The sequence below is a fragment of the Lissotriton helveticus genome, chromosome 1_1, assembly GCF_964261635.1.
Source record: "Lissotriton helveticus chromosome 1_1, aLisHel1.1, whole genome shotgun sequence".
Taxonomy (NCBI): Eukaryota; Metazoa; Chordata; class Amphibia; order Caudata; family Salamandridae; genus Lissotriton; species Lissotriton helveticus.
The window spans coordinates 6,523,559-6,541,136 of NC_136057.1; the positions used below are offsets into that span (position 1 = coordinate 6,523,559).

Here is a 17,578-nt window from a genome sequence, read left to right on the forward strand (position 1 = left end):
AAGTTCAAATGGTTGTTCTGCTATATCTGTTTCTTTCAACTTCTGGCGGATCGCCACAGATGCTGCTTCTCCTTTTATGTTGGATAATAATAAAGCTGAGACCTACTTGAAGTCTTTCAGTAATTTCATACCCAGAGTTAAAGCAGGTTCTGGACCGTATTCATTTTGAATCTGTTTTAGCACATCTGGTATTACCGCCATGGACGGAACACCATGTGTTTTTGTGTAAATGGAAGCAAAGACTGTGCCCCAAGTGTCACAGTCCTCCACATGTGGTGCGATCCCCATTGGAAGGCAGATAGTCAGAATTCTGTGTTTCTCAGTAGGTGTAGTATCCGGAAATACTGCCTCTATTTGGGTGATTTTCTGTGCTAACCAGAATGGAATTTGTTCCCGTTTAATGGGTACTTTGCCTAGACAGGACTGTATGTTCTGTGGCGTGATTTTATTTGTGTTCCCCTGATGAGGGGTCAGCTGTGGAATTTTAATAGCTGGTTGGACTGTTGAAGTCCGCATTACATATTGGACTAATTGTCTGTGTATTTTAATCAGTTGTTTTAGCTGTGCTAAAAGTTCTGGTATTGACATTTTTTCAATGTCTGGATGTGGTGTGTATCCGGCTAGAACCGGCCACGTTGCTCCTGGTCTACCTAGTGGACCGAGCCTGGTGATGTGATTATTATGTTTTAGGGCGCCTTTGAACCAGAGCAGGTGCTCTTGGTATTTTAATGGTATTTCCACCTCCTCGAAAGGAGTGTACTCATCCGGAGGTTCCTCTATTTTGTAATAGTGGAACTCCTTTGTTACAGCGTTCGCTGCTGGAAAGTTTATCCATGAATAGAATACCTCTGTCTGCCGATATTCATGTGCCTCAATTACGAATATGACTGTACCACCTCTCGATGTCAGTCCATTTTCTATAAGTTTTAAAGTTATAGTTTTCCTTATGTTGACCGGGATGAGTATTGCGTCCGGGTCTTGATGTAGGAGACTCGTGTCATCCTTTAGGAGTTGAGCTGCTATTCTAGCCGCCTCCCTTTCTCCTTCGCTGTCTGACATTTTACTGACAGGAAGTTTTTTGTTGTTGTTTTTTTTACAGATCAGGTTTCAAGGAAACAAAGATTAGGTGCACAATATTTTGGAACACTGTATCCTTCAACGTTGAATAAACCAAAAACCCTACATAGGAGTCTCCTCCTACTAAGTTTGGCGGATTTTAACCTTTGACCCACTCCAGACGTCTTTGGAGTATTTATGGGAGAAAGGGTCTGTGTGAAAAAGCACGACTGAGTTACTCTAATGCCTTGCGTTAGATTTATCGCCTTACCAAACGTTGGGCGCCATGTAGTGTAGTTCCTATATTCCCAATAGGCTCTGCGCATTGGAATAATATCTTCAGTAGTGTAGACGTAGGACTTAGGTTAACTAGGTCTTTTACTGACGATATTAGACTTAAGTTTTGTGTGCCAGCTAGCTCAGAGTTCACTAGAAACTTTCTCGAATAAGCGAGGAGGAGTTTAACCTCCCTGGATAGACAAAAAGGGATTTAGTTTCTGACAACCATAGAACATGACAACTTTGCTCTCCCTGATCAAGAGTATATCTCTAGAGTCGTGTGAAAACAAAAGACAGCTATTTTACTCAGTCAGTACGTGCATACTTAGTATCACCAGATTTGCAGAGAAAAGGAGAGACGGGCGTTTTCAATAAAAGGTGTTATTTATTGATCAGTCTCTTTTCTCATACAAGAGAAATGAATCGCTACAATTGCAATACTTATGGTTAAGTAAAGTGCATACAGTAAAAGCAGGAGTATAAAATAATACTGTAAAAGCATCGATATGGTTTCTTAGCCATATGTTACTTAAAATGGATAAAAGATATACATACATATATACATTGACTAATCGTACTCAACTGGTGCTTCTAACCACGCCTACCCCGGTGTACCTGACCTAAGCCTAATACATGGGAAGGAGTAAGTAGCAGTTCAAGTTAAGTTTGGTTTGCCAAGAGTCTGACTCAAGAATTCTCTGTAAGGGGTTAGTCAGTTCAGTACCTGGGATTTAGAAGGCAAGAGGGCTGGTATCTCTTTCTCAGGACTCGGTATCCCAGTCACCCGCGAGGGCAAGCTGGAAACGCTGGAGGCTGGAATCCTCGGCAAGAGGAAAGGCAGCGTTTCTCCTCAGCGCGTCAAAAGGGAGGGGTAGCGTCCGTGGGGTCTCCGGCAAGTAGTCGCTGCTCCAAGCTCATCACCACCGTGTGCTTACTTAGGGCAGTGTCGGTATATTTATACCTGAGAGGTGCCGGGTTTGACGTAAGGATGGACATAAGACGTCAATTAAGAACTGGTCGTTCTTACATTCTTTGCAGGAGTTCTCGAACGAAATCAAAACAATAGCAGCGGGGATTTCCCAGGTTTGCTGGAGGCTTGGTTTGTTTAGAGAACTCGGTGTGCTTTCTAGGGGGCTAGAGCAATAGTGCTTGCTTAATGTGACAGCATGCGCTTTGACTGATTTATGAAACGGGTTTCTGTGCCGTTGTATGGATATTAGTGATTTATAACCGGACAAGGGTCAGAAATTGGAGTATCGATATAGGTCCCTATATAAACACACTACAATACAAATCAACCACAGACATCATTATACACAGAGCAGACATATAGACAGTTGTGCACAACAGCACACAAAAATATAGGCACTTATGACAGGACGAGCCCTGCACGCAAGGACAGAACACGCAATCACAGAAGCAGGTTCCCTGTTTGCAAACGGTCAGCTGCTATCATTCGCAGAACTCATGGTCAACACGCATCTCCCAAGGGGACAGCTTCTCACACATAGGCAACTGCAGGGGAAAATATTTTTTAGGGACAAGCAGTGATGCCAGGGACCACTACCTGCCTTAAAAAATGAAACAAAAACGTTTCATTTTTTAAAAAATGCATCTCATTTTCCTTTAAGGAAAACGGGCTGCTTTTAAAAAAAACTGCTTCATTTAAAAGCAGTCCCAGACAGAGGTCTGCTGAGCCCAGCAGGCCACCATCCCTGGGAGGGCCAGACATTCCCAATGGGGTCGCAAATTGCGGGTGCCTCATGAATGCATGAGCCATGCGATTTGTGACCCCATCGTAGGGTTGTGGTCTATCCACATTCCTAAGTTCTTTATGGAGTTTTTATGAACCCGTGGGCATCCCAAACCTTTTGGCGAGTCAATGGTGACTCATGGTGGCAGATTATTACCTAGGAACATAAGTTCCGTTTTTATCACCATTTAGTTTCAATTTACAACTTGTCATCCATCTAGCTACCCTTTCCATGCAAGCAGCCACTGATTTGTGTTTCAAGTAGGGGTCCTTTGCCACTGAGACTACTAATTGGGTGTCATCAGCATAGGATATGATTGACAGCCCAAATTCCTGGACAATCCCAGCCAGAGGTTGCATTCGTAGATTGAACAGGGTAGGACTGAGGGCCGAGCCCTGTGGCACTCCACATGCAACTTCCAGATTGTCACAAAGATGCATGATAATGGCGAGCAGGATCAACTTGAAGGTGGGGAAGCTAAAGATTTAAAGGATAAGTACGCCAGAGTAACGGATAATTCAATACAGTGCAGGGACTGCATCTTTCACCAATCATACACATATTGTCCGTGATACTAACACCATGCTAACACCAAAGCTCAGACGTGTCACTGTAAATATACATTTGTAAATGTCTTGCATTACAAACACTGTGTATGACTCATCTTTCAACACTGAACTGACCTTACAGTGCCGTAAAACTCGCAGCACAAACACTGACACATAGGTTCGCCACGGGACAACTGAGAAAGCATGGATGTATGTCGTTACAACGCATGCTTTTTCCACGCATGCCTTTACAACGCAACTTTTACAACGCAAGTCGTTACAACAACAACAGGGGCGCTGGATAGTGAATAGTTTAATTTACTATTCCAACTCCTGTCCCCGTGGATAGTAGGGAAGGAGTTGGATACTAAATTAAACTATTCCCTATCCTACAGAGCCCCCCAGCGCAAGTCGTTGTAACGCTTGCGTTGTAAAAGTTGCGTTGTAAAGGTACTGCATGGAAAAAGTTTCGTTGTAAAGGATGTTTCCCAGAAAGCATCAGCGTTCACTATTGTGTACGTAGGACACATAGGATGGCAGTGCAATGACAACAATTTGTGGATGTCCTATGTCCACCACTATATGTGTAGCATGGCAAGTAATTTTGACAACTGGCTCTATCCTCATGCCAGCACACTGACTGTGTGTCTACAACCAACAAAAGAATGTATGCCAAACACATCAGCAAAGTGTGTCAGTGATAGAAACAAGCATGCACAATACATGCAAGTAACCTACAACTATCACAACCTCAAAGGCTAATGAATTTGTTCAAGATTTACCACAAACAATATGGTACCACAATGAAGTGGCATCAACCACCTACATAATGCCACACCAACATTTCAAATTTTAATTGGATAATGCATGTAATCTATGACACATCAATATATCACTCTTTTTGCAAGCATAGTTGAACACAGATAAGAGCATCCATCTTCTAGGAAGTGGTCATGTCCAATGTTCCCTCTAATTATTTTCCTCTGTGTGCGGCAGAGTAAGGTCTCTGTGCGCTGCAGCCAAGGCTATGTGCGCCAAGAACCTGACCGCGCGTGTAGACCAGGGCTTTGAGAGGGATGAAAATACTCGGGGATCTTTCAAAGGGGCGTAACCGATGCAATTAAGGGTGTAGCTTAAAAGCAATTAAGCTAAAAATATGTGCATCGCATAGTGTGCCACCCTACTGATATTTTGCTGCTTCTGCTTTTGCCCTGGTTATGGACTCATCAGGCGGGGTACAGCCTGGGTCCAGTGGTATAGTGAGCACTGGACCCACGTCTAGGGACTTGGGGCGTTACATCAAAGTCACAAATGTTGATGTGAGTTTGAAGTTCTAAAGCATTGTAGTCTAAATATTATACAATATCCGAGTAAATTCTGACAAATAAAGCGTTGTGAAAACAGTTGTGCTAATAGACCTACATTCACACGCTTATTACTACAGTGCAAAGTGCACAGGTCAAATTCCATGTGGTGACCACTGTAAAGCCTGATTAAGTAAAGACACCGTTTCCTACTGCCCCAAAGCTACAGCACCACTACTCAAAAGTCCAATCTAATGAGATTTGGTCTCACTCCATAGGTCTGTCCGCTTATGTTCCTGCTTCTTGTAAGTTCAGCCCATGAAATAACAAGCTGCAAACTCTGCCTGTACATATTAGGTAGCAGCCTACTATTACCATTGTTGATGGAAGGAAATATATCCTAACCAAAAATGCTTCACCTCTTGTGACCATTGGCTTCTTGTCCACACTCTGCAATGTGCATATCCTACTACGCTTTGCAAATCTGCACTATATAATAAAGCCTGTGGCACTTTAAAGGTTGAGCCTCAGTGAATTTTTGGGCCTTCCCCTTTATCTACTCAGACGGGGCGGGGTTTTAGAAAACAGAAGGGGGCTGGCTTAACCCCTTCTGTGCTCCCATCGGCCATTGGCCTACTGGAGCACTACCTCCCGTGTGTTGGCCGACGGAGCCCCGCCCACTCTTCAGAACGCCCGCACTGCGGCGGTTAAGGCGTTAAAGAAGTGTGATGCCCCCTAAATATAGTGGAAATATGCTTATTGAAAAAATGTACATTGACGAAAACTATTGAATGTAAATATAATAGAACAGTAAGTACTTTTTTTGGCAGGTAGATGTAGAAGCCTTGTCTAGTTGTCTAAATGAAATTTTTCTCTCAGGGAAGTCCCACACACCCTGGCATAGTGCCAGAGAGTTGCGTGACTTTCGCTGGGTAAGAATTATCCACAGGACCAGTAAAAGTCATTGATTTGTTGCAAGAGAAGTACAGATAGGACAAATTTTCTTCCAATGCTACAAAAGAAATGACATTTCATTTCAGCACACCACAAAATAAACCCTATTTCTGCTAATGGAAAAGAACTCCAGCAGGCCTTTCATACATGGAAAATAAAATATTATTCTTTTCGTAATTACAAATGTGCATGTCAGTAGAGGGAGTCTAAAAAAATGTCAACTCAAGTTTTAGTGATGTTAACTTAAAACGACAACTAAAAAAACATAATTTTAATTAATATATCTGCTCAAACAATTCCGATGGTTAGTGTAAGGGGTAGATGAAGAATAACACGGAATATGAAGGAAGAAACCAGGGCAATAAAGGTAATTAAAAGGAGCTCATGTCACAACACTTTGCCACCTGTGTTATTTTCTGTCTCCTTAGCTGGAATCTCAGCGCTAGGTAACGGTTGCAAACTGGCAATTTATCAACTAAATATTATTTTAAACCCTCACTATAGCGTCTAAAGCAATACGCGATCTATTAACTATCTTGCCCTATATTAGGTCGTATCCGAGTACAGTGTCATACATTAAACTAACTTTCACCTTTTAGTAAAAGCTAACCGTTCCTGTGCACATCTCATTTCCTTTCATTCTATTTGCAAGCTCCTGATAATTTGAACTCTCTCCCACCGGCTCTCAGGGGTATAACATCTAGAACGGGAAACCAAGATTTCCCCAAGCACACACCTTATTGAACATGGATAACATGGAACGGGGATAACACAATTCTTGGCTTTACCCCTCACAAATGAAGACTAAGCCAAGTATAAATATTTAGATACGCAAGTGTTCCTGAGAATACATAGCAATTATAATGTTACGCTCGTTCTTGGTTTGCCCTGTACTCGACGTCATTATTCTAAGCATTTCTGTTAAAAAAACAATTGAGCTTTGAAATAGTAGCAGCCTGCCCTAGCAAAAACTGCAAAGTGAACTTTACTGCAGATTCCAAGAACCCCCCTGCTTAGACTGTTTAGTAAAGTTCACTTTACAGTGCTTGCTTTTCACAGCCGGCCTTGAAACCTCATCTCGCCACCACCAGTCTGAAAGCACGACGACTTTGGGAAAGTATTGTCATGCGCTGTAATTAACAGGAATATTTTCAGAATGGCCCATAATCGGCACCCAGCAGCGCTGTATTTAGAAAAGAAATGAAGCAAGTCTGAAAGCACGATGTGTAAAGCACACATCGTGCTTTCAGAATTGCTTCATTTCTTTTCTAAATACAGCGCTGCTGGGTGCCGATTATGGGCCATTCTGAAAATATTCCTGTTAATTACAACGCATGACGGGCGCTCTGATTAACAGGAATACGTTCCCAAAGGTCTCAAGCAACCAGTAAATTGCCGTTTTTCGCCGCTCGCATTTTAAAAGCGGGCGGCGGCAAGAACGTGTGCGCGCCACACACTGCACACTGCGCGCTCGATGCCTTGAAGGTGCGCGGGAGCGCAGCCGCGCACTTTAGGGGGAACACTGGTCATGTCACAAACCATTGTATGTCTCCAGGAATGTACACAACACTCATGAACACATACCCAAATGTACATGTGTGTCACATCATCCAATCGTGCATTCTACTCACACATTCATGCACATATGTCCTCTGACACATAGTGGGACATAAGCAAACATTTCTACAGCATGCACAACACAAATCTAAATCCTATCACATGTAAAGGGACAGGTATAACGTGTGTTGAAACCACTCAGGGCTACATTTACCAGTGCACCCCGCAAACAGAACGTCACTTTTAGTAAGGTTTTGATGTCTAACTCCCACTCTCCAGATTTTCAAAGTGGGTTTAAGAAACATAACGGGCCCGATTCACAGAACTAACTTAAGACAAAATCCTAAACTTACTACCGTTTTGGTATTCACAGAAAGCACTTACTCATTTTGGTATTCACAGAAGGCACTTACTCATTTTGGTATTTACAGAAGGCACTTACTCATTTCGGTATTCACAGAAGTTAGGACTCCTAACTTTAGGACTCCTAAATGCCTTCTGTGAATACCAAACGTCTTAAAGTTAGGTTTTTTCTCAGTTTAGGAGGAGTAAAGTTAGGACTCCTAACTTTAGGACTCCTAAGTGCCTTCTGTGAATACCAAAAGTCTTAAAGTTAGGATTTTTCTCAGTTTAGGAGTAGTAAAGTTAGGACTCCTAACTTTAGGACTCCTAAATGCCTTCTGTGAATACCAAACGTCTTAAAGTTAGGTTTTTTCTCAGTTTAGGAGGAGTAAAGTTAGGACTCCTAACTTTAGGACTCCTAAGTGCCTTCTGTGAATACCAAAAGTCTTAAAGTTAGGATTTTTCTCAGTTTAGGAGTAGTAAAGTTAGGACTCCTAACTTTAGGACTCCTAAATGCCTTCTGTGAATACCGAAAGTCTTAAAGTTAGGTTTTTTCTCAGTTTAGGAGTAGTAAAGTTAGGACTCCTAACTTTAGGACTCCTAAATGCCTTCTGTGAATACCAAACGTCTTAAAGTTAGGGTTTTTCCCAGTTTAGGAGAAGTAAAGTTAGGACTCCTAACTTTAGGACTCCTAAATGCCTTCTGTGAATACCGAAAGTCTTAAAGTTAGGTTTTTTCTCAGTTTAGGAGTAGTAAAGTTACGACTCCTAAACTTTACTACTCCTAAACTGAGAATAATCCTGACTTTAAGACTTTCGGTCTCAGAAGGCATTTATGAGTCCTAAAGTTAGGACGCCTAACTTCTGTGAAAACCAAAATGATAGTACATTTAGGATTTTGTCTCAAGTTAGTTCAGTGAATCGGGCCCAATGTGACTGAATGTTTCAATCATGTGAGGCACATGCTCAACTTCACTTGAAAGGGGGATGCAAAGGGTGTTGCAGTGGACCTTCCAGCACAACAGCCAATGATGTTGATGCTGCCCTGTACCAAGAATGGGGAAAATATGTGGCTAGGCCAACAGTAAGAGCAGTAATAACAGGGTATTGACATTGCACAACACTCCTTAATGCTAGACTTGGCCTCTTTTGTGATGTTTGTATGTGTGCTGCATTGTGCAGTGCATGTTGAGACAACTAAACAGCATGCATGATTATTTTTGTGCAGATAGGTGTCCCTTCATGTACACAAATCAATCATTTACCACAACGCAGGCACCTTTGCACAATGGTGCAAAAGTGCCTGCGTTGGTGCTAGGCAGCTACATTTAGTGCCAGCGCAGGGTGAAACATAGGACTGAGCCGCATTGTTGTACATACTGTGCAGCCCTGCGTTTCAAAAGTGGCGGAGACAAGACCACGGCACCCAGCACCTACGATCTCCACTGGCTCCCTGTCGAAAAAAGAGTGATTTTCAAGATACTCACACATGTCTACAAAGCACTTCACGACGCAGAATAGTAATAACTCAATAAAAGAATATCTTTCTACACCCCCAAGAGGAACCTCTACTCCGCCGACCTTGCCCTGGCTGAAATCCCACACATCTGCATAACCAGAACATCAGAAACCCCCCCACACTGCAAGCATTAAGGAAGATCATCAAGACCTGGCTTTTTGGATGAGCCAGAGCTGCCCGAAATCCTCCCTCCCCCAGCGCCTTGAGGCCCTCACGGGTGAGCTGTGTGCTCTACAAATCCCTGATTGACTCAGACACTCAAACACCCACTCACAGACCCACACAGACACTTAGACATCCATACACACACACACTCAGAGACTAAGGTATGCACTCACTTTCCCACTCAGAAACACACACTCACTCACATATCTACTCAAACACTCACTCACCCACACACAGACTCACTCAGACACTCACAGTGCCACTCCCAGACCCACTCCGACAATCATGCACCACTCACAGACCCGATACCCTTGCATACACTCACAGACACATGCAGACCCTCACATTTCTACTTACAGACCCACTCAGAGACTCCACACTCTCACTCACAGGCCCAGTCAAAGACTCACACCCCCACTCAGAGGCCCACTCGGAGACTCCCATACCCACTTTCAGATCCACTCAGACACTCACACACCCAGGCACAGAGGTACTCTGTAGGAGAGTAGGGTCTGCAATCCTATGATCACCCAGATTTTTGCTTTTTGCTGCACTGGTTTACGACTTTCCCTGGCTGTGGGCCTGCTAATCAGACCCACAGCCTAGCTGTTCTCTCTATCCAAATTGTACTCAGGTACTGAATTGGCACTGGGCCCTCTCAAGCCCCTGTACCCAGGGCTGAGGTGTACCCAGAAGTCTTCCAGGGGCTGCAGCATGTATTGTGCCACCCCTGGACTGACTAACCAAACAGACACAACTGGCTGCACGACAGCTGGGGCAAGGTGGTGTACTCACCCTTTGCTTTAGATATAGTATCCCTATATCTAAACCTAAATGGACACACAGATCTCCTATCAGTCACTCCTATGGCAGGCCTTAACAATCCTGAAGGCAGAGTGCTTGGAATCGTGTGAGATGGTGCTCTGGCATGAGCTGAGCCTGTCTGCGGCTTTCGGGATCCATCCCTTAGCCGTTTCCATGATATCGCATACCATATACTCTTAAGTGCATTATAATCCTCGCGGTTATATGCCAACTCTGGTATCGCTTTATCAAAACATGTCGAGTAAGGTGTCATACGAATTGGAATACTAACCCCTCGCCAATTCTGGCGACGGGGTTAGCATTCCACCCTTCTAGAGGGACACGACATGTATGTAACCCCTGACCCCGGTTAAAGTCAAACAGAGCCTCAGCTCCACAAAATGGATGCTGTCACCGAGACACACGTCTGCCCTCCTGCTGCTGGGAGTCCTGCCAGAGCAGGAGATAAGGACAAAGGGTTTCCTGCCAGGGGCGGTGCCAGCACCGTCCCAGACAGGGTTTTGTGTATTGTAGGTAGGCAGGGCTTCAAAGGAAGGTGACTGCACGTGGCACCCCGGTGCTCACTGTGCATAGGCTGGCTGGAACCAGTTCCAGGGTCACTCCAGACCCTGTGCTGGGGAAAAGCCCGCCAAGGAAGTGTGTGTAACCACCCCCCTCCTAGTCCCACCCCTAGGGCAGGACTTAGTCGCGTGCCAGCCCCTTTTTACAGGATAAAGGTAGGAACTGGCCCCCTTCCAAATCAGATCATCTTTGAATCCTGAAACTACTTTCCACGAAAGGAACTCAAGACTTCTTCCTAAGATTTCTCCCTTGTGACTAAGGAGTAGTCACCCTGCATCCGCAGGCACCATCTTAAGAACACTGCGGTCTGCTGCAAGTCTCTCCTCCGGATCAAGACTGCCCAGCTCGACGAGAACCGGCTTCCCTGGCACCTCTGACCTCTACCTACATCATCAGTCACGCTGAGATTCGTGGGTGTGACGAGACCTCGAGGGACCGACCATCGCCAAGACTGCACGACTTCTGCACAGCAAGCCCACCGAGTAATTTTCTGGTGAGTGCTTTGGGGTCCGAGAAGCCCCCACCCTGAGCAGCTCCAGCACCGAAGAGCAGCCCCCCAGCATCTCCACGATCTGCGTGGGGCCCTTCTGCTTTTTGCTGCTCACCGCGTTGTTTGGCTACTAGCCCGCTGGCTTGTGGCCTTCTGAACGACGCCCGACGACATCACTGCTGCTGGTCTGGTTGCTCCAGACTGGCCCTTGCTTCCCTCCATCGGAGAAGTACCCTGGACCCTCCTGGTCCGGCTAAGACGCCATTTTAGGTCCACCGCGTGGGCCTTGCATTTGCCAAGACTTGTTGCCCAATCCTGGGTCCAGCAACGTCGACAGCAAGAACCTTCGTGGGACAGCTCGCACCTCCATCCTGGTCGCCGACAACGCCTCCTGGTCTGAGAGACTGCAGAGCCCAGCAGCGCCCACTCACCTGACTGCGGTGACTTCGCCCGGTGCCATCCTGGTGCCCACTTAATCACTGGCTAGTGATTCAAGAACTTGGTCCCCTCTGCTTTCAGGTTTCCTTCTTCTTTGATCCAGGCTTGGATCCATCGAACTTTTCTTCACTGGTCGCCTGCCAGCAACTTCCTTCTTCCAGGCTCCTGGTCCGGCAACGAGATTCCCGACGTCTTTTCAGACCTATGCAGCTGCAGCCCCTGGGCTAGGTAACTTCGGCACTTCGGTGTCCCAGCATAGCCTCACTATCCAAGGGTCAGGATCCACTGTCGTTTTCTTCCTACCAGGTCGGGTTCGCCCGTGAACACTAACTTTGCCTTTACTAGCTCCCATAGACTTTGTCCCGCATCCCGCGTGAGAGTGCACACTCTGCATCCGAGTCCCCTAGGCCTCCTAGAAGTAATCTAACGATTCTATAGTCAAGTCCTAGCGATTCCAAAGCCTATTAGTACTGTACTTACCTGCTAGTAATTTCGCATTCCACTTTTAGAGTATATGGTTTTTCGTGCCCCTCGGGCATTTGTGTATAACGTGCTAACTTAAGTATTTTCGTAAGAGTTTTGTTGTGTGCCTAGCACCCTGTCCTCATAAAGAGTACAGGGTTGTTGTGATTCTAATAAATACACTGTTTATTTTCATAACACTTGTGTGGTGTCCTTTCACTGGGTGTTCAAGGGGTAATGTGATGGTAAAACAGCTGGCTTAACACGCCCTCTAGAGTCTTAGCCTTAGACTGCTCGTATCCATGCTACTAGGATAGCTGGTCTATAAGGTTGACTTACAACCAATCATCAATAAGGGTTGTTTGGACTGATATATAGTGATCACTAGAATAGTGAACACTGCACATCAGGCCAACTTCCCACATTGGTGGCAGCGGTGGGATTTGAGCTTGCTGTTGTTTTACCACACATGCCCTAAGAATATCTTGTGAAAGATCACATAAGTACTAAAGGTACATATAACTTAGCTTAGAATACTCTGAGTTCTACTGAACCAGCTGTTGTAGCTCCTAGGGCCTAGCACACCCTAAACTACAACTCTAGCAAGGGATCAGTAGGCAAACATATAGTGTAGGTAAGTGCACCACTTACACCTCACTAGAAAAGCATGTCTACCCAGGGAGATTCTACTGAGACTCCCCTGGTCAGTGTTGACCCTCCACAGGTCACTTCAAGATATGCAGCTCTCAGTTTCCAGGAGATGAGACAGATCTGTGTCTCCAGAAAACTGAAGCAGGGGTCTAACCCCACCATTCCCTTTCTGATAGGTCTCTTAGAGACATATGATGCCAGAAAGCTTTCTCAGTTACATGAGAACATGCCAGCCTTAGAGGGAACCTCTGGGGATCCAGACCTCCCCAACACTGCTACTGCAGTTGAGGAGGAGGAGGATCAGGAGGAACTCTCTGGGGATGAGGTAGACAAAGGTCTTGAGGTAGTCAGAAGGCTAACCAGGACCAACTTAGACTTACTTGGGCTAGGATCTGGGGGACCCCCAGTACTAACCCGAAGCGGGCCTAACCTTGGAGTTAGGAGAGATAGATCTCTTTCTAGGGACTCCAATAGATCTCTGCACTCTAATGCCTCTTCTCAGGGGAGAAGGAATCCTCCACAGAGGAGATTTACTTCCCCTCAGAGAAGGGAGCATGAAGCTAGGATGAGACAAGCTGAGCTGAGGATTGAAAGGGAAGAAATTGCCCTGGCCAAAGAGAAGCTTGCCCTGGCAAGAGAGCAGCAGATGAGTGGGTTAGCTCCCACTGGTGGCAGCAATCTCCCAAGAGATAGAGAGAAGGGTTTAGATACTAAACACCTGACTAAGATAGTGCCCCCCTTTAAGCAAGGGGATGATATCCAGAAATGGATGGCTGCTCTGGAGAGGGCCTGCACTGTGCAGTGCATTCCCCAGAGTCAGTGGGCAGCTATACTGTGGCTCTCCTTTGATGGTAAAGGTAGAGATAAGCTCCTCACTACAAGAGTAGAGGATGCTAACAATTACCAGGTCCTGAAGAATACACTGGTTGATGGGTTTGGTTTAACCACTGAGCAGTACAGGTTGCTGTTCAGGGACACCCAGAAAACTCAGTCTCAGGACTGGTCTGACTTTGTGGATTGTGCCACTAAGGCTTTGGAGGGCTGGTTGCTGGGTAGCAAGGTTACAGATTACACAGGATTGTATAATCTAATGATGAGAGAACAAATTTTAAACAATTGTCAGAACCAGTTGTTGCACCAGCACCTTGTTGATTCAGATCTGACCTCTCCCCAAGAATTGGGAAAGAAGGCAGACAAATGGGTCAGGACAAGGATCAAGCAGAACCAGAACCAGAACCAGGGTGGTCAGAAGAAAGCAGACCAGAAGGGTAATGTTAAGAATGAGCAAAATGACCAGAAGTCTTCACCAGGTCCCCAACAAACCAAAGAGGGTGGGGGTCAGGCTTCCCAGAAGAAGAAGACTCAAGAAGGCCAGTCAAAAAGGTGGTGCCAGTACTGTAAAAGTAAATCTCACTGGTTTAGTGAGTGCACCAAAAGAGGAGGACAAACTCCTGCCACTACAGCCCCTAAGGCAACTGCACCCCCTAGTACAGTCAGTAGTGGTAGTGTACCTCCCAAGGCATTAGTTGGGTTAACCTTGGGTACTGAGGGGTCTGACAACTTAGTTGGCACACTCACTCAGGCTGTCCTTGTCTGTACAGGGGATATGGATATGTCCCCTGAAATAAGTCCCAATACTTTGGGCAAATACAGGCAGACACCTTTGATAAATGGCAAAATGGCTCAGGCCTATAGGGACACTTGTGCCAGTGTCACCATGGTGACACCTAACTTTGTGGACCCTGGACAGATCATGCCAGGTACTGATTTCCTGGTGACCAATGCCAGCAATGTCACTACTAGTCATAGTGTGGCAATTGTGGCTTTCTCCTGGGGTGGAGTGAAGGGACAAAAGAAAGTTGTAGTCAGTTCAGACCTCCCAGTTGATTGTTTGTTGGGCAATGATTTGGAGTCATCACAATGGTCAGAAGTGGAGCAGAGGACTCACATGGAAATGTTAGGCTTGCCAGCACATGTGCTTGCTGTGACTAGGTCACAGGCCAGAAGATGCCCCACTGAACAGGTGCTGGATCCTGAAATGATGGACCAGACACCTTCCAAGAAGAAGAGCAGTAAGGGTAAGGCTTTGCCTTCCCCCTTGCCCCAGGTTGAGGATCAAGTCTCTGAGGAGGCTGATCTGGAAGAGCTGAGGGAAACTGAGCCTAAAGAGCTTGAACTTGATCAAGTTGAGTTTCTGGGCTCAGGGGGACCCTCCAGAGCAGACCTGGGGAAGGAACAGTTGAGCTGCCCTTCCCTTGAACCCCTCAGACAGCAGGCTGCTGCTGAGGCTGCAGGGAATGCCACAGGTGCCCACAGGGTATACTGGGAAGATGGACTCCTGTACTCTGAGTCAAGAGACCCCAAGCCTGGTGCAACCAGGAGGCTGGTCATCCCCTTGTCTCTGAGAGGTTTCCTTCTCACCTTGGCCCATGAGATTCCCCTTGCAGGTCACTTAGGTCAGACAAAGACTTGGGACAGGCTTGTCTCACACTTTCACTGGCCCCATATGAATGAGAATACCAAGGAGTTTTATCGCTCCTGTGTCACTTGCCAAGCCAGTGGTAAGTCAGGTGGCACAACAAAGGCCCCCCTCATACCACTACCTGTGGTGGGGGTTCCCTTTGAAAGAGTGGGGATTTACATTGTTGGCCCAATGGAACCCCAGACAGCATCAGGGCACAAGTTTATACTGGTGGTAGTGGATCATGCCACCAGGTATCCTGAAGCTATTCCCCTTAGGACCACTACAGCACCTGTAGTGGCAAGAGCCCTAGTTGGAGTGTTCTCCAGAGTGGGTTTCCCTAAGGAGGTCGTTTCTGACAGAGGTACAAACTTCATGTCAGGATATCTGACTGCAATGTGGAAGGAGTGTGGTGTGAACTACAAGTTCACCACACCCTACCACCCACAATGCAATGGGCTTGTTGAGAGATTCAACAGGACCCTGAAAGGGATGATTCATGGACTACCTGAAACTCTTAGGAGAAGATGGGATGTCCTGATCCCCTGCCTCTTGTTTGCTTACAGAGAGGTCCCACAGAAGGGGGTTGGCTACAGCCCTTTTGAGCTTCTGTATGGGCATCCTGTAAGAGGACCCCTGTGTTTGGTGAAGGAAGGATGGGAGAGACCTCTCAAAAAGCCTGCAACCAACATAGTGGACTATGTACTTGGTCTCCGCTCCAGGATGGCTGAGTATATGGAAAAGTCATCTAAAAACCTTGAGGCCAGCCAAGAACTTCAAAAAGCTTGGCATGACCAAAAGGCTGTTCTGACTGTGTACCAGCCAGGACAGAAGGTGTGGGTGCTGGAGCCAGTGGCCCCAGCAGCTCTGAAAGACAAATGGTCTGGGCCCCACACCATCATTGAGCAAAAGGGAGAGGTTACCTACCTGGTGGACCTTGGAACTCCCAGGAGCCCTCTCAGAGTGCTCCATGTTAACAGGCTCAAGGCATATGTTGACAGGAAGGACATGAGCTTGCTCATGGCCACAGATGAGGGACAGGAGGAAGAGAGTGACCCTCTCCCAGACCTGCTCACTCAGAATCCTGATGATGGATCAGTTGATGGTGTTGTCTTTTGTGGCAGCCTCACTGAACATCAGCAACAGGATTGCAGGCAAGTTCTGCAATCCTACAGACATATGTTCTCTCTGACACCCAGCCAAACTGATTGGTGTACCCATGATGTTGACACTGGAGACAGTCTGCCTGTCAAGAGTAAAATCTACAGACAGCCTGATCATGTTAGAGACTGCATCAAAACTGAAGTGCAGAAAATGTTGGAGCTGGGAGTCATTGAGCCCTCAGATAGCCCTTGGGCTAGCCCAGTAGTTCTAGTGCCAAAGCCTCACACCCAGGGTGGTAAGAAAGAGATGAGGTTTTGCGTAGACTACAGAGGCCTCAATGCAGTCACTAAGACTGATGCCCACCCAATACCAAGAGCAGATGAACTTATAGATAAATTGGCTTCTGCCAACTTCTTAAGTACATTTGATTTGACAGCTGGGTATTGGCAAATCAGGTTAGCTGAGGAGGCCAAACCCAAGACAGCATTTTCTACCCCTGGAGGGCATTATCAATTTGTGGTAATGCCTTTTGGACTGAAAAATGCACCTGCCACCTTCCAAAGGTTGGTGAATCAAGTCCTCACTGGGCTGGATGACTTCTGTGCAGCATATCTAGACGATATTGCTGTCTTTAGCTCCACCTGGGAGGATCACCTGGTCCACCTGAGGAAAGTGTTAGAGGCTCTGCAAAAGGCAGGCCTCACTATCAAGGCCACTAGATAGGGCAGACACAGGTTGTATACCTGGGCCACCTTGTAGGTGGAGGCCAGGTTCAGCCACTGGAGAGTAAGATACAGGCCATCAAGGACTGGACTCCTCCAATCACCCAGACTCAGGTTCGAGCTTTCTTGGGCCTGACTGGGTACTATAGGAAGTTTGTCAGAAATTATGGGTCCATAGTGACCCCTCTTAATGACCTGACAAGCAAGAAGATGCCAAAGAAAGTTCAGTGGACAGCAAGCTGTCAGAAAGCATTCAATGACCTAAAGCAGGCCATGTGCACAGCACCTATCCTAAAGAGTCCAGATTACTCCAAGCCATTCATTGTCCAAACAGATGCTTCTGAGTTGGGTGTGGGGGCTGTTCTGTCTCAACTGAATTTTGATGGT

The 17,578-nt window shown here is 46.2% G+C and overlaps 1 protein-coding gene across 3 annotated transcripts in view; it reads right to left on the reverse strand.

The window, feature by feature from the left end:
• The window catches only part of LOC144766777 (glutathione S-transferase P 1-like), a 144,770-nt gene that overhangs the window by 13,165 nt on the left and 114,027 nt on the right, over positions 1 to 17,578 (reverse strand). The window lies entirely within an intron of this gene.